This window comes from Eriocheir sinensis, chromosome 43 (genome assembly GCF_024679095.1).
Source record: "Eriocheir sinensis breed Jianghai 21 chromosome 43, ASM2467909v1, whole genome shotgun sequence".
Lineage (NCBI taxonomy): Eukaryota > Metazoa > Arthropoda > Malacostraca > Decapoda > Varunidae > Eriocheir > Eriocheir sinensis.
Genome location: NC_066551.1, coordinates 13,867,395 through 13,890,138, shown reverse-complemented (window position 1 = coordinate 13,890,138; position 22,744 = coordinate 13,867,395). Strand labels below are relative to the sequence as shown.

The 22,744-nt window shown below is 45.9% G+C and overlaps 1 protein-coding gene across 5 annotated transcripts in view; it reads left to right on the top strand.

Moving 5' to 3' along the window:
• Positions 1 to 22,744, top strand: part of LOC126980191 (discoidin domain-containing receptor 2-like) — a 274,256-nt gene that overhangs the window by 236,893 nt on the left and 14,619 nt on the right. The gene's annotated exons all lie outside the window — the stretch shown is intronic.

Sequence of the window (22,744 nt, the reverse complement as noted above, 5' to 3'; positions counted from 1 at the left end):
GAAATGGGTGAAGGAAGCGAGAAAAGGATGACGATAATACAAAGAAAGAATGAAGGAAACCAAGAAGACGAAGAAAACATGAAAAAGATGAAGGAAACCAAAAAAAAGACGAAGAAAACATGAAAAGGATGAAGAAAACATGAAAAGAATGAAGGAAACCAAAAAAGAAGACGAAGAAAACATGAAAAGAATAAAGGAACCAAGAATAGAGAGAAAGAAAAGAAGGGAAAACGAGAAAATTAAGAGGAAATGAAGACAAGAACAGATACGAGAACAAAGACCAAAGTATAGACAGATAGATAACTCCTCAAGGATGCGAAGGCTGAAGAGGGAACAAGAAAATAAGGCAAAGAGAAAAGCGCAAGAACAAGAATGAGAATGAAGAGAAAAAGAAACACAAAGGACTTCTGCAGGACGGTATGGAGGAAGAGAGAACAAGAAAAAGGGGAAGAGAAAGCAAGCGCAAGAACGAGAGCGAGGACAAAAAGGGTGAACAGAGAACAAGAAAAAAAGGCGAAGAAAGAAAACGAGTACATGGCCAAGGAGGAAAAGGGACACAAAGGACTCCTCGAGAACCCCAAAAGGATGCAGCGCTAAAAAAGGAAAAGAAAAAGGTAAAAATGCAGCGTAAATGAAGGGTCCAGACGGATGACCTAAGGACGTGAGGGTCAGCGGCGGCGTCTCGACAAGGGGTAGAAGGAGTCGCCCTCGTGGTTAGTCATCTCTCGCCTCCTCTCTCATCCTCTTGTAGCCTTCTTCGATTTATGCTTCGGCTTTACTCGGTAGTCCTCGGGTTCTCTACGTTTTCTCGTTCTCGGTATCACTGGTCTTGGTCTCGTCTCGTTTAGTCTAGTCTTCCCTCGGCATACCTCATCTTCTATCGGTTATTTTCGACCTCTTTCGTCTTCTCTTTTCTTGGTTTCTCTCGGGTTCTCTCGGGTTCTCTTGCCCTCTATAGGCTTCCCTCGCGGTTTTCTCGTTTTTTTTCTTCTTTTTTTCTATCGTCCTTTATCGTCTTCTGTCTCAGTATTCTTGTTTTTTGCCTCGGTTTCTCTCGTCTTCTCTCGGTTTCTCTCGTTCTCTCTCGTCTTCTCATTCGGTTCTCCTCGTCTTCTCTCGGTTTCTCTCGTTCTCTCTCGTCTTCTCATTCGGTTTTCCTCGTCTTCTCTCGGTTTCTCTCGTTCTCTCTCGTCTTCTCATTCGGTTCTCCTCGTCTTCTCTCGGTTTCTCTCGTTCTCTCTCGTCTTCTCATTCGGTTCTCCTCGTCTTCTCTCGGTTTCTCTCGTTCTCTCTCGTCTTCTCATTCGGTTCTCCTCGTCTTCTCTCGGTTTCTCTCGTTCTCTCTCGTCTTTTCATTCGGTTCTCCTCGTCTTCTCTCGGTCAGTCTCGGCTCCTCTCGACTGTCCCAAGAGCTTCGTTATTTTTTTCCTCCGCTCGTTTGCTGGTTACCGGTTCCGGTTCCTTCGTTCAGTCCTCGTAATGCTTCAATGATTTCGCTTCATTTTCGCTCATAATTTGTAATGGTTAGTTTTTTTCCCTTTCTTTTCGTATATTTTGTCTTATACCACTCGTTGCGTTTGTATTGTGCTTTTTTTGTGTCTACGGTTTTTTTTTATGTCTACGTAATTTTCTTCTTAATTGAATGGCTTCGATAAGTTTAATAAATTATCTTCATTATTGGGTACTATCAGCAATTTTCTTTTATTGTTCCTTCACGATTATTTTTTCGTCTCATCTTCTTCGTCCTCGCAAAAGTTTCTCGGGAAAATTGAGGGATATTTTTCTTTGCCTCTCCTGCTTCGCTTCTCCTCTCTTCTCTCAGTCAATTATTATCCACATTTTGCCGTCCCTCGCACATTTCTTCGTAATATCACTGGAGACATTTTTCACCGAGACGCAAGCTCCTCCCTTCTCTACCTCCTCCTCCTCCTCCTCCTCCTCTTCTTCTTTCCCCTCCCGACCTCGTACTCTGTCCTCACAATCTCTCCCCATGATTCTCTCTCTCTCTCTCTCTCTCTCTCTCTCTCTCTCTCTCTCTCTCTCTCTCTCTCTCTCTCTCTCTCTCTCTCTCTCTCTCTCTCTCTCTCTCTCTCTCTCTCTCTCTCTCTCTCTCTCTCTCTCTCTCTCTCTCTCTCTCTCTCTCTCTCTCTCTCTCTCTCTCTCTCTCTCTCTCTCTCTCTCTCTCTCTCTCTCTCTCTCTCTCTCCTTTGGATATGATAATAACATTATTATTATTATCATTATTATAATAAAAAAGACAAATTACAAACCAATAATGGTGGTCAGAGCAACAAAAGAAGGAGGAGCAGATGGAGGAGGAGGAGGAGGAGGAGGAAGAAGAAGAAGAAAAAAAGAAGAAGAGGAGGAGGAGGAGGAGTAAGAGGAGGAAGAAGCAAAATTACCAGTAAAAGACGCTGAGTATTTTCATTACGATGGAGTGTGTGCGTGTGCATGTGCGTGCGTGGGTCACCTTGACTACACACACACACACACACACACACACACACACACACACACACACACACACACACACACACACACACCTTCCGTGCATGCCTCGCCTGAGCCACCACGATGCACCCCCGCGCTTGGGACGAGAAAATCGACGATCGAGAGTCATAAAGATCGCTGATATAAACATTATTCTGTCGCCCGTCCATCCATCCATCGAGACGTCCGCCCTGGCAGCCACGTCTTCAAGTTCCGTTCAGTTCCTCCGTTTATTCATGTATTTTTGAAGCCGGGACTGGTACGCCCTTCCTCGCTTTCCACCGTTCCTTCCTCCTCCCCTTCTTCGCTTGCCTCCCTTCTTTCTCTATCCCTCTCCTCCAGCCTTTTCCACTGTTCCTTCCTCCTCCCCTTCTTCGCTCGCTTCCCTTCTTCCTCTTTCCTTCTCCAGCCTTTCCTGCTGCTAAACATTTTTGTCTTCTTCCTTGCCCTTCCTTCTGCCTCCCCTTCTTCCTCTTTTCTACTCCTCCAGTTCTTTCTGCTAAACTTCTTCGTCGTCCTCGTCACCCTTCCTCCCTCCTCCCTTCTTCCTCTTTCCTACTCCTCCACCTCTCTCGAATGCTTTTACTTCTACTAAAGTTCGTCTTCCTCCTCACCTTTCCTTCTTCTTCCTTTTCTTCGCTGCTTTCCTTCTTCCTATTGCCTTCTCCTACAGTTCCTTTTCTTGTTATTTTTTTTTCTACAGCTTAACTTCTTCATCTTCCTCCTAGCCCTTCCTTCCTTTCTTCCCTTCCTACATCCTTCTCTCCTTCCTTATTCCCTTCTTCCTCTTGCCTCCTTCATCTTCTTCTGATACTTTTCGTCCCCTTCTTCTTTCTCCTCTTTTTCCTTACTTCCTTTCTCTCTTTTTCCTATTCATCCGAGTTCTTCTGGATCTTCTGCTTCTCCTGAGCTTGTTTGAGTCCTCTGTGGTTTTTTTTTTCTCTCATTGACGTCTTCCTCTTAGTTCGTCCTCTTCTTGCTGTTCGTCCTCATCCGCCCTCTGTTCTTTATTTTACTCTCATCTTCGTTGTCGTCCGTCTTCACCTCCTCCTCCTCTTCCTCCTGTTCATTGTCTTTCTCCTCCTCTTCTCCGTACTCCTTCTTCGTGTTCTTTGTCTACTCGTCTTTCTTAATTTCCTCCTCTCGTGCTCTCTCACTGTCCTCCTCCTCCTCCTCCTCCTCCTCCTCCTTCTCCTGATCTTTATAATCCTTCCTTCTCAACCTCCTCAATCTCCACTTATACTCCTCCACTTCATTTTCCTCCTCCTCCTCCTCATCCTATTTTGATCCCTACACGCAAGGCTGAGAATCGATGCGGACTCTCGGCTGATCCCGGGATAAATATTTCAAGTCGCTTTGCCTGCAAGATATTGAAAAGTCGTGAGGAGCAGCCGATTAATAAGACTAAATAAATATAGAAAGGTGCTGAGATTCGCCCCAAACCCACGCCCTCTTCTCTTCCTTTCTTCTCCTCTTAACCCGTTTCTTCTTACTCCATACCTCCCTCCTCCTCCTCCTCCCCCATTCTGCGACTGTCCCTTTCTTCGCCTACTCCCTCTCTTCTCTTCGTTCCTTTCCTGCTCTCTCTACAAATCTTCAAACTCACGCTTCCTTCTCTTCCCTTCCTCTTCTCTTCATCCCGTTTCTTCTTACTCCACACTCCCCCACCTCCTCCCTCTACAACTGCCTCTTTCTTCTACTCCCTCTCTGCTCTTCCTTCCTTTCTTTCTCTCTCTCCCTCTCTCTCATTCGTTGTTCTTTTCGCCAAATCTTCAAGGGAGTTTTGAGACACGGGACTTACGAGCTGTGTTCCCCATAAATTTGTCTCAGGTGGCGGTGCTCAGTAATGGAGAGACAGACAGGTAGGCAGATAGTCGGGGGATAAACCTAATACTGTTGTGCGGGCGACTTGCAAACCGCGGGGAAGATACATTCGATTGTCATTGCGAAAAATATAAAGAGAGATGGATTATCGTAAGACGTTGTTTGTGTGTGTGTTTTGACGTTAGGTAGTGTCTATCTCTCTCTTTGTGTGTGTGTGTGTGTGTGTGTGTGTGTGTCTGTGTGTGTGTGTGTGTGTGTGTGTGTGTGTGTGTGTGTGTGTGTGTACAAACGTGCATAAACTATGAGGGAGGAGGACCAAGGAAAGGCTAAAGATGAGCGGAGGAGGAGGAGGAAAAGGAGGAGGGATAGCAGGAGGATGGGAAGAGAAAATAAGGCAAACAATGATGTGAGGAAAATCTTGCAAAAAAAATATTCAAGCATCAAAAACGACATGACAAAGGCGCATTCCAGGGAGACGATAAAAAAAAGAGGAAAGACAACAGAGAGGAAAGACAAGGAAAGCGACCATTCAAAAAAATAAAATGCTATAAAAACAATCGCTTTAAGGAGGCGAAGGGACGAATGGAGGAACGGAGGAAGAAAAGAGTAAGAAAAAGAAAAGGAATATGAGAGGAAAGTGGGTGAGAGAGCAAACGAAGGAAGAGAGAAAAGGAGCTGATGAAAGGATGGAAAATATAAATGACTTAAAAGATAAAAAAAAGGATAAGAGAGAGAGATATGATGTGGAGTAATAGATCAAAAACACAGTTAGAGAAAAGATGTATGATGGGAGGGAGTGATGAGGGAGTGAAGATGAAGAAGGAAAAGATAATGAGAAAAAAAAGTTTGAGAGAGAGAGGAAACAAAATGAAAGGAAGGAAATACAAAGGAAAAAAAATCGAAACGAGGAAGGAATGATAGGAATGAGTAGATGTAGAAGAGAAGGAGTGCGAGTAAGGGAGTAATGGGAGTGGTGAAGTAAGGGAAGAAAATAGAGGCAATAAAGGGCGTGGAAGGAGGGAAGACAAGAGATAGAGAAGAATCGATAAAGGGCGTAGAATGAAGGAATAAGATAGACAGAACAGAGACGCCAAAAAGAGTCGAGGGAGGGAAGAAAAGAGATAGAGAAGAGACTTACAGAAGGTGGAGAGAGGGAAAAAAAAGTAGATAAAGCAGAGACGATAAAGGGCATGGAATGAGAAAAGACAGGAGATAGAGAAGAGACGTTGTTTAAAGGAGTAGAGTGAGAGAAGAATACAGATAGAGAAGAAACGTTACAGGGCGTGGAGTAAGGGAAGAAAAGAGATAGAGGAGAGACGTTCGAGAGACGCCCCATCCCTCTCGCCACCTCAAGCAAGAGTTCTCAATGCACGGTGACCTTGTTCTTGCGGCCTTATCGTCCCTCAACCTGCAGGCGAGACAGGTGAATGGAGAGAGAGAGAAAGGCGTTACCCGGGTCAGTGGTCAGCTTCTCCCCTCCTCCCCCACACGTCTCCCTTCCTTCCTCCCTCCTCCTCCCCCATTTTCTTCCCTCCCTCCCTCTTCCTTCGCTAACCAGCCTCCACCCTTACTTCTCCGTATATCCTTTTCTCTTTCTTCTTCTCCTTCTTCTTTTTCTTCTTCTTCTTCTTCTTCTGCATCTTTCTTCTTCTTCTTCTTCTTCTTCTTCTTCTTCTTCTTCGTCATCTTCGTCGTCGTCTTCTTCTTCTTATTATTATTATTATTCCTTTATTTTTTATTACTTCTCCCCATCCTCGTCCTCCTTCTCCTTCTCTCCCCCCCCCCCCCATCTTCTTCCTTCTCCTATTGTTTTTTTTCTTTCTCTTCCTCCTCCTCCTCCTCCTACTGACTCACCTGACCTCCTCGCTGACCTCCTCCCTCACTCACTAAGGGTCAAAGAGGTGGCGAGGTGGGTTTGTCTCCTCCCTTGTTCGTTTCACCCTCAGCTGACTCGAAGTGGCTCTCGGTCGTCGCCGGGGCCGCAGCGAGGGTCGGGACGGCTTGTTGTGGTGACGCCGACGAGGGAGAAAAACGTGGATGTGACGGAGGAAGAGAATGGATGGTGGAATTGGTTTAGTGAAGACGAGATGGATGAAGAGATGAAAAAAAACTATTTTTCTGCTTCTTTACCTTTCTCTGTGTTTTTATCTACCTATTTGTCTATTTCTCTTCCTTTTTATGGTGGTAAAGGTTTAATGATGTAAATATATTATCGAAGATTGTTAAACTGAAAAAAATATACGGGAATAGAGTGATTCCGTCCGTTTATCTTTTTTATCTATCTGTCCATCAATCACTTTTTTGGCTTTCTGAGAAAGTAGAAAAATGAATTATGTATTTGGTTGAGCGAAGAGAAAGGTTCTCTCTCTCTCTCTCTCTCTCTCTCTCTCTCTCTCTCTCTCTCTCTCTCTCTCTCTCTCTCTCTCTCTCTCTCTCTCTCTCTCTCTCTCTCTCTCTCTCTCTCTCTCTCTCTCTCTCTCTCTCTCTCTCTCTCTCTCTCTCTCTCTCTCTCTCTCTCTCTCTCTCTCTCTCTCTCTCTCTCTCTCTCTCTCTCTCTCTCTCTCTCTCTCTCTCTCTCTCTCTCTCTCTCTCTCTCTCTCTCTCTCTCTCTCTCTCAATTCCCTCCCTCCCTCCAGCTCTCTCGCTCGCTTTCTCTCATTAGGAGGTAGAATAATAACCAGGCTAATTATCAAACAGTATGAGTCGTTATTAACAAGGAGATGCCTCGCGATGGAAGGCCGGGTCTCGTCTCTACGTGGTTGTTTTCGGTAATCAGGATCGTGTAATGAAGCGGCCGTTGGAGCTAATTGGGCGGCGATGTAATTATCTCTCCTCGTAAAAGAGTAATCATGTCACACGTTAGGCATGCACAGGTAACCCACAGCGAGCCAGCACACCTGAACATTCCTAAGTACGCCTGGATACCTAGCTGTTTATATACACACACACACACACACACACACACACACACAACAAAATATTATTCTCATCCATATATATACACACGTCTACTAATAATTTATCGATGATGGTTTGTATACAAGCTTCATTTATTCCCTTCAGAAAATTGTTAGTTTGCATATGAAACAAAACAAAAAAGAAAAATGTACGTTCCAGTGATGGTATATGTTATGAATATGAAGATTTGAAAGACGGGAAAAAATAAATCAAAAAGGGAAAGTGGCTAAAAGTGTATATGCATGAAAACGTACACAAATAAAGAATAACAATTGTCTGTCTTAATTCAGCGTTTGGCAGTCTACCAATCGTCTCATCGAGTGCACTAAAGCTGATGACTTGCTCGCCCGCCACCAATAAAAATGTTCGATAGAAAAGTTTCATTGAACGGAGAGAACCAAACAACAAAAAAAGTAACAATAAATACAAAACAAATTAGCAGAGCATGCATATAAAACAAAAGCTGATGACTTACCTTGCTGCCATCAATAAAAATGTACGAGATAAAACTTTAATTAAAACGGAGTGGGGAAAAAAAACTGCATCGCGAACAATAAACACGAGAATACATCACTGACGCTCACGGCTGTTGGTCTTGTTATTGCTGCTGCTGCTGTTGTTGTTAGTGGTGGTAGTAGTGTTGCTGGGCGTTCCTGCTGAGTGTTTTAAGTGGTAGATACTAGAAAAGATCACTAAACACACTCACGGCTGTTGGTCTACATATTGCTGCTGTTTTTCCTGTTGTTGGTGGTGGTAGTAGTTTTGCTGGGCCTTCCTGCTGAGTGTTTTAAGTGGTAGATACTAGAATAGATCACTAAACACACTCACGGCTGTTGGTCTAGTTATTGGTGTTGGTGTTGTGTTGTTGTTGTTGTTGGTGGTGGTGGTATTGTTGCTGGTTTTGGTGTTGTTGTTGTTGTTGGTGGTGTTGGTATTGTTGCTGTTGTTGGTGGTGGTGTTGGTGTTGCCCTTCCTGCTGAGAGTCTTCCGTAATAAATTCCAGAATACATCACTGAACACTTTCACGGCTATTGGTCTTGTTATTGGTGTTGTTGGTGGTGGTGGTGGTAGTGGTGGTGCTGGGCCGTCTTGCTGAGTCCCTTAAGTAACATGTTGAGGGTGTGAAGCGGCAGCACTCAGCACCGCCCCGAGGCTGCCAGCATGCTAATGAAGCCGCTCCGACATGCATCGTCCGGCCGAGCCAAGAGGAAAAAAAATGGAATATATGTGTAAAGATTAAATTTGCAGCAACTTTCGCGTGTGTGCTATTTTGGGGTTTATATATTGTTATAGTCCCACACATTATTTTCTTTATACCCAAATTTTGCCTGAAGTGGTTTTGGTTTTGCGTGTTTTTTTTTTTTTTTCAATTCACTGGTCCTTAATTTATTTTTCAGTGTTGGGAGTTTCATAAATTTGGGTTTAGTGTTATATTTTTTTCTTTTTCTCAACGAACACTTAGCATTTTACTTATTCTGCCTTGCTCATTGCTACTGATTTTTGTTTCGTGAATCATTTAGTAAACAGAAACACGTGAAGATTTACCGTGAACCCTTCTACCGCCTTGTTTCGTTCGCAAGAGGATCATAACAACTTCCCTAAAGGTTGCAAGGTTGAAGGAATGAAGAGAAAGAGAAAAAATGAGAATAGGAGAATAGAAAAAAAAGAAGAGTAGAGAAAGAAAGCAAAGTAAATGAAAGGAGATAATTGAGGCAAAGGAAAGGAAACGAAGAAAAAAGGGGGGTTAAAGAAAATAAAAGGGAGACACCAAAATAAATACAGAGATTGTTTGTGTGTAAGACGACAGAGTATAAAGCATGTAATATAAACCTTACCTGCATCTATTAACCTTCTTACCGACCCACCTCCGTCCCTCCATCCCAATCTTCCAACCATAACGTCAACTGCTTACCTATTTATATATACTTACCTTCTTAGTTACATACATACTTAACTACCCCCCTCTGTCCCTTCTTCCCTATCTCCCAACCTCCCTACTATCTCTCTAACCTAACCTGCTTACCTATTTAACCTTTTTATCTATTTAAATACCCACCTGTATCCACTTACCTTCTACCTTATCTGCCTACCTACCCACCTCCTATCCTCCACTCCAACAGCATTATCTAGCCTATCAATCTACCTACCTGCCTACCTGTTCCACCCGCCCATTGATACCGCCTTCTGTTCAGTCTCACATTTTCTTAACTATGACTCAAAAATTTCCGACCTCAGTCTCTCCTCCTTCGGTTAGGGTAGGGTTGAGGGACGCGTTGAGGCGGGTTTTGGGGTAGCCGCTCCGAGGAAGGTGAAGTGCTGTGCTTGAGGGTCTGGCTTCCCTGTAATCTGTCAGAGGTGCAGATAATGAGTGGTGAGAGCACAGCTAATGGACCGGTGTGTGTGTGTGTGTGTGAGAGAGAGAGAGAGAGAGAGAGAGATTTCAAGCACTGTACCTCAGCGATTACACACACACACACACACACACACACACACACACACACACACACACACACACACCTCCATAATTACCAAACTTCCTCTGCCTTTTTTTTGTCGATATTTCCGCCTCCTTCGTGTCCTTTTCTGTTTCCTATTCTTCCTCCAGTCCCTTTTTCCTCTCTCTCTCTCTCTCTCTCTCTCTCTCTCTCTCTCTCTCTCTCTCTCTCTCTCTCTCTCTCTCTCTCTCTCTCTCTCTCTCTCTCTCTCTCTCTCTCTCTCTCTCTCTCTCTCTCTCTCTCTCTCTCTCTCTCTCTCTCTCTCTCTCTCTCTCTCTCTCTCTCTCTCTCTCTCTCTCTCTCTCTTTAAAGATCTGGTAGTGTAAGGAGAGAGAGAAACCCTGGCCTGCCTACCTGTAAACGAATGCGTGCTCGCACACACACACACACACACACACACACACACACACACACACACACACACACACACACACACACACACACACACACTCATTCGCTCGGAATCCACAGGTTTGAAGTGTTTGAGATCAACCTCTGAGAACAGCTGAGTGGCAGAAGGAATACCCCCTTTTCTCTCTCTCTCTCTCTCTCTCTCTCTCTCTCTCTCTCTCTCTCTCTCTCTCTCTCTCTCTCTCTCTCTCTCTCTCTCTCTCTCTCTCTCTCTCTCTCTCTCTCTCTCTCTCTCTCTCTCTCTCTCTCTCTCTATCTCTCTCTCTCTCTCTCTCTCTCTCTCTCTCTCTCTCTCTCTCTCTCTCTCTCTCTCTCTCTCTCTCTCTCTCTCTCTCTCTCTCTCTCTCTCTCTGCCACTTTTGTCCTTACTAATTCTTCTTTTTTTGTATCAATGATATCCTATCGTATCATCTTTCGTCTTCCCTCCTCCCTCTCTCCTCCTCTTCCTCTTCCTCCTTCCTCCTCCTCCCGGGAAGAGTTACGCAGGTGGCTCATCTTGCCCCTATCACCTGTTCTCACCTTTCTTGGGTTATCGTAAAGCAAACTAAGGGCCAGGGTGGGTGGCAGGTTAATTAAAGACCCTCACCCCTTTCCTGTAAGCCTTGATTCCACATACATACATACATATATACATACATACTTACATACATACATACATATATACATACATACATACATACGTGCACACGGAGATACGCTCACCTTCATAAATATTCAAACTTTGCACATAAATGGAACTGATTATTGGCCAGCTTCGTGTCTCATTAAAATATGTAAAGGGATTTTTTTGATTGACAGAATGAATAAAATATCTGGCTCAGAGACACACCCGTTCTGGCGCTTGCACACTCACACACAAACAATCTCTCTATTTATTTTGGTGTCTCCCTTTTATTTCCTTTAGCTCCCCTTTTTTCTTCGGTTCCTCTCCTTTGCCTCAATTATCTCCTTTCATTTACTTTAATTTCTCTACTCTTATCTTTTTTTCTCTTCTCTTATTCTCATTTTTTCCTTTTTCTCTCCATTCCTTCAACCCTTCCCTCCCTTTCCATTATTTCCCTTTTCTTCCCTACTCCTCCCTTCTCTTCCCTTCCTTGCTCTTCTCTTTATTTCCTTTCCATTCCCTTCTCTTTCCTTCCCTTCCCTTCCCTCCCCTTCCCTTCTCTTTCCTTTCCTTGTCTTCTCTTCCCTTCCATCCTCTTCTCTTCCCTTCCCTCTTTTCCTACACTCAGGCACACATGTTCATACGTACGTTCATACATACATACACCCGACCTTCCACCCCCAAAACACATTTACAACATCTGGCACACCAAGAGATAAACTAACGTGGTAGAGATGCATTTTATCTCCCACACTCTTGCTCTGAATGAAATTACACTCACTTTTCCCTTAAACAAATATATTCTAGCCTTGGGGAAACGGGGAGGGGAGGAGAAGATGAAAGGGGCAGCAGGTAGAAGTGAAGGTGGAGCGGGGGTGAGGAGGGAGTGGGGGAGTACGTAGGAGTGTGGAGTGATGGGGAGGAGGAGGAAGGGGAAGGAGATAGGTAGGGGAGTCTGGCAGTGGGATGTAGGTGGCGTTGGGGGAAGAGTGATGGTGGGGAGGGCGAGGAAAGGCACGGAAGCTTGTAGTGGTAATGGTGTGGGTGAGAGTGTGTGTTGGGAAAGAGGGGGACCGGGGGAGAGGAGTGAGGAAAAGAGAGAGGGGAGTGGGAAAGGGTCTGAGTGTGGGAAAGGGATGTCAGGTCTGTGTGTGTGTGTGTGTGTGTGTGTGTGTGTGTGTGTGTGTGTGCATAGGGAGAAGGGAGAAGGAAAAGGGGATGCTGAGGACCAGGGAGAGAGAAGAGAGAAGGCTGAGGAAAAGGGAGAAAGATAGAGAGAAAGGGGGGAGAGGTTAGAACAGGGGGCGCCAGGCTGTTTTGTGGGGGGGGGTTCAGTAGGAGGAGGTTGGGGGGTAGGGGAAGGTTGGACATTAGCATATATCTGCATATTATATGATACAGCGTGGAGGAAGAGGGGGAGGGGGGAGGGAAAAGGAAGGAGGGAGAAGGAGGGAGAAGGAGGGGGAAGGGGGTAGAAAAAAGGTTTGCGTTACCCTCCACAGCGCAACCCGGGATTATGTTGTTGATTTAAGGTTTGTGATATAGCGGGAGTCTGTTTTTTGCTGTTTGTTTGTTTGTTTGTGTTTGTTTTTGTGCGTTGTTGAATGAAGTTTCGGAGGTAGTGGCTTTGTTGTTGTTGCCTCCCCTGTTGTGTTTGTTGAGTGTCGTTTTTACTGTTGTTGTTTTCGTTGTAATTCTTGTACTTAATCACTAATACTTCTCTTGTGTTCTTTCTTCCTTTTTTTCTTTCTTTCTTTCATTCTTTCTTCCTTTTTTTTTTTACTTACTCGTGTGGCTATTTGCTCGCCTTTGTGTTCGTGGCCAGATCTCTGTTTGTATATTACGTCTGTCTCTTTTATATCTCTCTATGTCTGTTACTGACTCTCATCCACCTTTCTCTCTCTCTCTCTCTCTCTCTCTCTCTCTCTCTCTCTCTCTCTCTCTCTCTCTCTCTCTCTCTCTCTCTCTCTCTCTCTCTCTCTCTCTCTCTCTCTCTCTCTCTCTCTCTCTCTCTCTCTCTCTGTCTCTCTCTCTCTCTCTCTCTCTCTCTCTCTCTCTCTCTCTCTCTCTCTCTCTCTCTCTCTCTCTCTCTCTCTCTCTCTCTCTCTCTCTCTCTCTCTCACACACACACACACACACACACACACACCACACACAGTTATTTCTTCTACATTACCCAGTCTTTCTTGTCCACTTCCTTTCGCACCCTTTCTTTTCCTTCTCTTCTTATTCACTCACCAACCATCCATCCCCACCTCCACTACCTCCACCACCACCAACGCCGCCGCCCCAGCACTAGGCCTCTCCAGGATTGCATTATTTATCTGAATCCTTCTCAGATCCCTTCAGATTACGCTAAATCCTGACTGAGGCTGCGAGGATCGATCTCAGACGCTGCTGCCAGATTGAAGTGTTTTCCTATCTTCCTTACTTCCTTCCTTGCTTGTTTCCTTATATCTGTACCATTCTTTTCTTGGTTTCCTACATTCTTCCTTCCCTCACTCCTTGCTACCCTTTTTCTTCTCTTATCTCCTGACACCTTTCCTTTCCCTCTTTTTTTTTCCTTTCCATCCTTCCTTCCTTACTAACTCCCTTCCTTGTTTCCATTTTTTTTTCTGTTTTATACTTTCCTACATTTCCTCCACTCATCTTTTCCTCATTGCTTTCTTCTCTTTCTTACCCTCCCCATGACACTTTTTCTTTTCATCTTTCTTCCTTTCTACCTTCCTCCCTTCCTTTCTTCCTTCTTTCCTTCCTTCCTTCCGACAAGCCTTTATTCCAATCTTACTCCTCTCTTTTCCTTCATTTCCCTTTCTTCTTTCCTATCGAAGTCTTTCATTTTCCATACATCTGCAGTAATATTAGCTTGTGTCTTCTTGTCTGATTTCCCGTTATTTTTCTTCCTTCCATCATTTTATTCTTCCTTTCCATTATTTTTTTCCTGTCTATTTTTTCTTTCATTTGCGGTATATTCGTACATAAATTTATTGTATGTTTTGCTGTCCTGTTTAGCCTCTTTCCTTATCTCGTTCCTTTTTTTCTTACTTTCTTCTTTTACCTCATTTTTTTCCTTGTTCCTCCTCTCCATCCTCTCTGATTTCATTCCCCATTTCATGCCTTTCATCCGTTTCTTCCTTCTTTCCTTCTTCTTCTAATATATCCTTCCTCATTTCATTCCCTCTTTCCTTCCATTCTTCCTTTTCTTCGTTCTTACCTTCTTCTTCTCATCCGTCCTTCTCTTTCCTTTTCTTTTTGCTTCTTTCCTTTCATCCTTCCTTCTTTCAATCCCTCCCTCCTTCCTTCCTCCCTTCCTTAACTCAATTCTTTCTTTTTTCCTCCAGCCAGTCTTTCCCTTTCCCTTTCTTTCCTTCTCTATATAAGCGCCCTCACCTATAGTATTGCCAGGTAAATACTTAGACAACGAAGTCGGATCCAAGTGTGTTTTACAAGTATTATGGATTCAGGTGAGATTCGCTGGGGCTGGTAATAATGTTTTTCATATGTTATCTTGTTTAGCTGCGTGTGTGTGTGTGTGTGTGTGTGCGTGTGTGTGTGTGTGTGTGTGTGTGTGTGTGTGTGTGTGTGTGTGTAAGTACGCCAGGTGCTCTCTCTCCCACAGTAAAGATGCCGAAGCTGGGCGCGGCCGAAGGAGGAGGAAGAGGAGGAGAAGGAGGAGGAGGAAGAGGAGGAAAAGGAGGAAATGAAAAGGGTGGGAAGGGTAAGGTTAGGTCTGGAAGAGAGAGAGAGAGAGACTAACCTGAGGGAGTTTATGATTCGGTAGCTCTCGAAATATTATACTCCATCGTTTTCTTTGTTATCTTTTTTTTTTCGTTTTCTTTCCTCCTGCACCGCCTCCGCCAGAAGCCGAAACTCAGGGAAACAGAAGCTAATATTTAAGGAGGACTCAAGGGGACGACAGGTGCGCAAACATTATACTGGCAAACACACACACACACACACACACACACACACACACACACACACACACCAAAAAAAAAAAAAAAAACGCCCAGACCTCCAACCATCACGCATGCAACACTAGTACACACACACACACACACACACACACACACACACACACACACACACACACACACACACACACACACACACACATGCACACAGAGTCAAACACATGTAACTGCAAAAAACACACACTCTCCAGATCACTCAAGCCCTTGAACGCAACAGAAGAAGGTGGTGAAGGTGGGCGGGACTTTGTGACTCATGGGAGAGGCGGGGGAAGGGGTTGCAAGGGATGGGTGGGGATGACGCGGCGAGGCGGGTGGAGGTGAGGGTGGGCAGATGATGTAGGGTGAGGGAAGGAAGAAGGAAGGCGAGTGAGGTGGGGTGGTGGGTGGTGAGGGAGGAGTGAATGTGGATGCTGTGGATGTGTGGGTGGAAAGAGAGAGGGAGAGGAGAGTTGAAGGTGTGTGGAAGCGTGAAGAGTGACGTGTGTGGGGGGTATTAGGGGAGAAGATGAAGAGATTGATGTAGGTTGGAAGAATGGATGGAGAGATTGAGGTAATGAAGGAAGGGAAGGAGGGAGGAATGAACGGTAGGGAGGGAGGGACGGTAGGAGAGATGGAGAGATGAGACACGAAACCAGAAGGAGAAGCAGAAGAGTTAGAGGGAGGGGATGCCAAAGAAGGGAGGGGAGGGATTAAGGGGGAGATTGGGGTGGATGAGGATGTGCTGAGTTGTGGGGAAGGGCAGCGATGAAGGTACGGTGGGGTGGGAGGATGGGAAAGATATGCACTTACGGTTGCATTTTCCTGACTGTCACGGTTCCTTTTCTCTTTTATTTATTCTCGCGTCTCCCGCCAGTAAAACGGTTCACCTTGAAAGCGTCACGTCAGCTCACCTGGATAGAAAGAAAGGGAAAGAGAAAAATGAACGCTCCGTATTCCTTTCTTCTTCTTTACTTTTTTATTCTTATTATTATCCTTGGTTGGAGTTATAGTGCTTGTTGTTGTAGTCGAGGCAGTAGTAGTAGTAGTAGTAGTAGTAGTAGTAGAAGTAGTAGATTTTCTCAGTAACACGTTTAAGAGGGAGAGTAACGGTCACTACCACCACCGCCACCGTCACACCATACCACCATCACCACCTCCTCCTCGTCCTCTCCCAACCTTCCCCTCACGTTTCCTTACGCCCGTCTCCCCTTTCCCATCCTCCACATCCTTCCTTTTCCCCTTCCTTCCCAATTCACCTTCTCATGTCCCCAAGGCCTCCTCCTCCCTTGCTAGCCCCAACATTTTCCTCCCTACTTCACTTCCCCACGTCTTCCTTTCTTATGCACCGCTCCTCCTCCTCCTCCCCCTCCTCCTCAGCTCCAGATAGCAGGGCAGACCGTCCATTCAGACCCTCCCTCCCTCTCCGGAATGCTATCTGGTTTCTGTCTCGCTGTCTTGCCCCGCCACACACACACTCAGAAGCCACCAGATCACTCCCTTCGCCGTCCCTCTGTACCCACCCATACCCCTTCCCTTATACCCCGTGCCCGTCTATCCCCTCCCCTCCCTTTGCTTCTTCCCCTCCTTCTGTGCCCCTTATACCCTCCCCTCCTCCATGTACACGTCATCCTTCTAGTCTTCTCTCCCTTTCCTAGTCTATCATTCCTCCCTTGCCTACATCTTCCTCTTTCCCCCCAGCCCCTTTCCTCCTTCTGGTACTCCTTCACTGCCTCCTCTTGTCTTCCGTCTTCCTCCTCCTCCTCCTCCTTCATTCACATTCCATTTTTTACTCCTTACTCTGTTGCGTCTCGTTTATTCCAGGCCAGAACGGAACGAGGTTTTCTGAATATTTCTATAATTACTCATCATTCCTCCCTTCCATATTTGGGCGCCGCGTTACGGACGAGAGACAAAAAAACATGGTCAACAGCGTATTCTAATTATGTTTTGGTCTCGGGCGTCATGACGGCGGCGCGCTCACCTGGCAGGGAAGAAACGATTTGCGTCTTTTGTTTTCTCATGAACTCGGATTATTTGTCACCGAGGCGTGTCGGATGCTGGAACTTGCTCCTCTTGTCCTCCTCTTCCCTCCTCTCCTCCTCCGCGTTCTTCTTCTCTTTCCTATTCATATCCTCCTCCTCCTCCTCCTCCTCCTCCTTCTATCTTTCCTTCACCCCTTTTCTTTCTCCCTCTTTGCTTCTCCTTTTATTTGGTTCTCCTTACCCTGCTTTCAATAATTCCGCTGCTCATCTCCCTTCTCTCTCTCTCTCTCTCTCTCTCTCTCTCTCTCTCTCTCTCTCTCTCTCTCTCTCTCTCTCTCTCTCTCTCTCTCTCTCTCTCTCTCTCTCTCTCTCTCTCTCTCTCTCTCTCTCTCTCTCTCTCTCTCTCTCTCTCTCTCTCTCTCTCTCTCTCTCTCTCTCTCTCTCTCTCTCTCTCTCTCTCTCTCTCTCTCTCTCTCTCTCTCTCTCTCTCTCTCTCTCTCTCTCTCTCTCTCTCTCTCTCTCTCTCTCTCTCTCTCTCTCTCTCTCTCTCTCTCTCTCTCTCTCTCTCTCTCTCTCTCGCTGCTACCCGACTGTCGCCAAGCCCAGCCGACCCGCTTCCTCATCCTCCTTCCTCCACGTCTTGTGTACCTCATCTTGTTCTAGTCTTCCTTTTTTCTTGAGCCACTTAGTTATTCATCATCATCATCTACCTGCTCCTCTCCTAATAGCGTTTTCTTTTTCTTTTTTTTGCCGATTTTTTTTCTTGTTCGTGGTCTTGTTCTTTGTGTGTTTGATGTTCTTCTTTGTTGTTGCTGTTGTTGTTGTTGCTGAAGTTGCTATTTTCGTCGGGTTTTTTTCTTTTTCTTCTTCCTCCTCTTTTTCTACGTCTTCAATTTCTTCTTCTTCTTCTTCTTCTTCTTCTTTTCTCCTCCTCCTGCTCCTCATCCTCCTCCTCCTCCTCCTCCTCCTCCTCCCCTCGCCTCTCTTCCCGGGTTTCCAGTCACCTTTGCGTCGCTGAGTCACTACTTTCCATCAAGCCAGTCACTTGGTCATCAGTCGAACCCTCTACGGCTAAAAAACACACACATAAAAACACAAACACGCCACTCATCCCTTAACAGTTATTTTCTTTCCACTTCCTCATTCTCTTCCCTACAGGCACTCCAGCGGACACCCTACCTAAGACACCCTACCTTTCTCCACAATTGCGTCCATCTTTTCCTCCTCCTCCTCCTCTTCCTCCCTTCAGCCCCGTCCAGCCAGCCATTCAGCCCCGTCGCAATCAGGCTTCGTGTCATGTAGCCAGTCAGTCCGCCGCGGCGCCCGACTTTCAGCCTGTCATTAGGGCACCGAACAACGTAATCGCCCATCTCCCAGTCTCTCGCAGCGCGCTAACCAGTCAGCCAGTCAGGGGAGAACACGTTAAGGCCAGACACACACACACACACACACACACACACACACACACACACACACACTATTATTCTTTCATTGTTCATCCACACCTTCAGATTATCCTCCTCCTCCTCCTCCTCCTCCTCCTCCTCCTCCTCCCCTTTTTCCCACTCATCAACCTCTTTCTCCTCATATTATTAAACATTATTAGGATCAAAATCTTAGTACAAATTTTTTTCTACTCTTTTGATCATAATTCTCTCTCTCTCTCTCTCTCTCTCTCTCTCTCTCTCTCTCTCTCTCTCTCTCTCTCTCTCTCTCTCTCTCTCTCTCTCTCTCTCTCTCTCTCTCTCTCTCTCTCTCTCTCTCTCTCTCTCTCTCTCTCTCTCTCTCTCTCTCTCTCTCTCTCTCTCTCTCTCTCTCTCTCTCTCTCTCTCTCTCTCTCTCTCTCTCTCTCTCTCTCTCTCTCTCTCTCTCTCTCTCTCTCTCTCTCTCTCTCTCTCTCTCTCTCTCTGTCTCTCTCTTCCCCACCCCCCACTTTCCTGTCTCCTTGCAGCCTGTTTTCTGCCCCTCACTTAATTTTTTTCTCTCTACTCTTCAATTTTTATTCTTTGTTTTGTTTTCCGAGATCGGGTTTATCATTCTGGTTTTGAAGGGGCTCAGAGCAGCATTCGTCGTTATGGGTCCGCTGAAGTGGGTCCCAGGATTGCCAGGCGCAGTGTGAGGCTGAGGCGGGTTGTTTAGAGAGAGAGGAAGGCGTAAGTAGCGAGGGAGGCGCTGTGACAGGGAGGGAGTGGCTCTACTTTATTTTATGGAGACTTACCTGATTTTTTTTACCCCTCTCCGTCTCTCCATCGTCTTAACCGTTCATTCCTCCCTCCTTCCCTCCCTCCCTTCGTCCTTTCCTCCGACCCTGCGTCCATCTTTATCTTCTTATTCTTTTATCGTGTCTCCAACCGTGCCTCCCTCCTACCCTTCCCTCCCACCTCCATCTCACATCCCTTCCTCCAACCCAACATCCATCTCTTCATCTCCCTCCTCCGAACTTCTCTCATCTTTAATTTATCCTTCTGCTTTCATGTCTCTAGCTCTTCATCTCTCCAACTGTCCCTCCCTCCCTACCGTTCATTCCTCCCTCCTTCCCTTTCCTTCATTACCTCAGTCTCTTCATCCCTTCTTCCATCCCTATATCAATCTCACCATTTGATCCCTCCCCGGCATTTTACTCTTTTCCATCTCCTTTTCTATTTCTACTTCCATGTCTCCATCCCTTCAACCGTCCATTCCTCTCTCCCTTTCCTCCATCTCACTCTCCCTCCGTCCTTCTCTCCCTCTACCTCTCCATCTCCCTCCATCATCCCTTGTCTCCCTCACTCCCCCCTGTCCCTCACTCCTCTCTGCATGCCCCGCGGAATCTTGTCTTTTGAAGGTAGAAGGTGAAGGTAATGGCAGGAGAGAGGAGAGGTAATTTACTCTCTCTCTCTCTCTCTCTCTCTCTCTCTCTCTCTCTCTCTCTCTCTCGCTCTCGCTCTCGCTCTCGCTCTCGCCCTCCTCCTTCGCGGCCCATTCCTCGAAATGTTCCCTTAATGCTCCAGCTCAGACGGTGAAAACAAAGTAAAAAGACGGACGAGCAATACTTTCCGAACTCATCCAATTCCCTTGAAGTCTCCCCTGAGGGACATAGAAAACGGGGAGGTCGATGGGAAAAAAAGGGAGCGAGGGCGTGGTCGCGAATAACGATGGGCCGAGTAGAGGAGACGATAAATAGGTTAAAGAGGAGAATAGAGGAAAAGAGAGTAAATTGATGGTAAAACGGGATCACATAAGATAAAAGGGAGAAATCATACAACAAAAAATACTTAAAGAAAATAATAACACGAATATAGTTGGTATGTGGACAGAAATAGCAAAAAAAAAAAAAAATAACATACAGAAAAAAATAAGGCACCCATTGAGGAGAAAAAATAGAGCAAGAGGAAGAAAAGTAGATAAAAGAGGACAAAAAAAATACCAACAAAAGAAAAGACTAGTAAAAAGTAAAGTGAGGAGGAGGAGGAGAACGAGGCGGAGGACAAAGATAAGGACAGGAGAGAGTTAAGGAGAAAAGAAAAGAAAATAGCAAGGAAAAGAAAAGCATAGACACGAAAAGGACAAAAATATAATAACAAAAAAAGATGTAAGAAGGTGAGGAGGAGAACGAGGAGGAAGGCAAGGATGAGGACAGGAGGTAATTAAGGATAAAAGAAAAGGGCAGGGGAAAGAAAAGCCTGGACACGAAAAGGGCAAAAAGAATCTAATAAAAAGAGAAGAGTAAGAAATATAGTGAAGAGGAGCCGAGGAGGAAGAGGAAGAGAAGGACATGAGGGGGTTAAGGAGAACATAACAGAATGGAGCAAGGGAAAGAAAAGCATAGAACCGAAAAGGACTAAAAGCTACATAAAAAAAAAAGAGAGGAAAGGTAAGGAGAAGAAGAACTACGAGGAAGACGAGGCTGAGGACAGGAGAAAGTTAAGTAGAAAAGAAAAGAAAGGAGCAAGGGAAAGAAAAGCATAGAAACGAAAAGCACAGAAAAGCTACATAAAAAAGAGAACTAATGTAAGGAGAAGAAGAACTTAGAGGAAGACGAGGCTGAGGACAGGAGGGAGTTAAGGACGTCTTGTTTTATGTTCATGGAGGATTCGTAACGCCTGTCCCCGGCTCGATATATGGGCAGTGACGACCGAATTAGGGGAGTGTGACAGCCTCGTTATCTTGGTTAGGGTTCCGTTAAGGAGGCGCCGGCGTGTGGTGGAACAAATGAAAGGGATTGAAAGATCTTCCCTCTCAGATTACCGTGAGAGAGAGAGAGAGATTTTAGAGGGGTATAAAATGCATGTCAGCAGCTGAGATAGTACGGCGCCAAGAGAGAGAGAGAGAGAGAGAGAATGAGGAATGTTGGGGCAGATGAAGAATGATGACAGAGTACAAGGAGTGAGTGAGGAGGAGAGGGAAAGTGGAGGCGTGGGAGGGAGAAACAAATCCCCAGAACATATGTAAATGAAGTAGTACATGACCCCATCTCTCTCTCTCTCTCTCTCTCTCTCTCTCTCTCTCTCTCTCTCTCTCTCTCTCTCTCTCTCTCTCTCTCTCTCTCTCTCTCTCTCTCTCTCTCTCTCTCTCATTCCACAACAAACACTGCAAAACAAGAGCCATAAAACAACCATACTCTCATATTCACTTTCGCCACCTTCAGCACCACCACCATCAACAACAACAACAACAACGACAGTAACGCGAAACTATCTCATATGAATCGAACACATGAGTCACCGAATGGAAAAAAAAGGACGAGAGAGAGAGAGAGAGAGAGAGATTTTGTCGATTGGTGCCGTCAAAAGGATATTCTCCTACTTCTCTGAAGAGCAGTAGTGCCTCAGAGGTGCCAAGGCGTGCCAGAGAGGGCCAAGGGGTGCCAAGTGTGCCTCAAGGCCTGGCAAGTAGGTTTCATGTTACTTCGAAGCTGAAGTGACACTCAAGCCATCTATACTCAAGGATCTCATAACGCATCCCCCTCTCTCTCTCTCTCTCTCTCTCTCTCTCTCTCTCTCTCTCTCTCTCTCTCTCTCTCTCTCTCTCTCTCTCTCTCTCTCTCTCTCTCTCTCTCTCTCTCTCTCTCTCTCTCTCTCTCTCTCTCTCTCTCTCTCTCTCTCTCTCTCTCTCTCTCTCCTTTTTTATACAGGCAGAAGGAGGGAAGAGAATTAAACCTATTTTTGTTGTGTGACTTTTTTCTTCTTCTTTTTGTCTGTTTTCTTCATTCCGTCCCAGAGTGTTGCAAGAACGGATTTTCTAAAGGGAGACTTAATTCTCTTGTAGTCAGGGCTGATCCTGTCGCTGAGGCGTATCGGAACCCGTCTTGTGAGGCTCCCCCGTCACCCGTTTCTTCTCCTCTGCCTTCTCCTCCTATTGCCTCCTCTTTTATTCTTCCACCTGCTTCTTATTTTTCGTCTGCCTTAACCCTGACGTGTCCTCTCCTCTTCTTCTTTACTTTCTTTTTTTTTTCTTCCTTCTTCTTCTTCATCTTCCCCTCCTCCTCCTCCTCCTCTTCCTCCTCCTCCTCCTCCTCCTCCTCCTCCTCCCCTTCCCTGGCTAGGCTGTCGTGTTGTCCTCGTACCTTCCTGACGTTCGAAGATGAAGTGAACTTTATATCTGATCGTGTGCATGACTTAAGAGGTGTGGAGAACGGGAAGCGAGGGCCGGGGTGTGAGGGTGGGGGGTAGCAGGCGCTTGTGATGCTCAGAGAGAGAGAGAGAAAGCAGTGGCCCTGGCAGGAGGTCATTCTCGCCGCGCCGCCCGGGACACTCGGGCACCTCCCCGCGGTGCCTTACTCAGAGTTACCAAGTCGTGAATAACGGAGGTAATTAGCAGAGCCCCGGGCCGTGTCGGCGCAGAGGCCCAGCTTGAGAGGCGGCGGCCGTAATCCTCCAGTGCACCGCCGCCCCGTCGTCGCCGCCCACAAGGCTCAGCGCGACCCGTGACCTTAATTAGTGAACCGAGACCCATCAGGAGAAATTTCTCTGCGACCTCCCTGCACGCGCACCGCTGACTCGAGTGTAACATAATGCAATATATATATATATATATATATATATATAT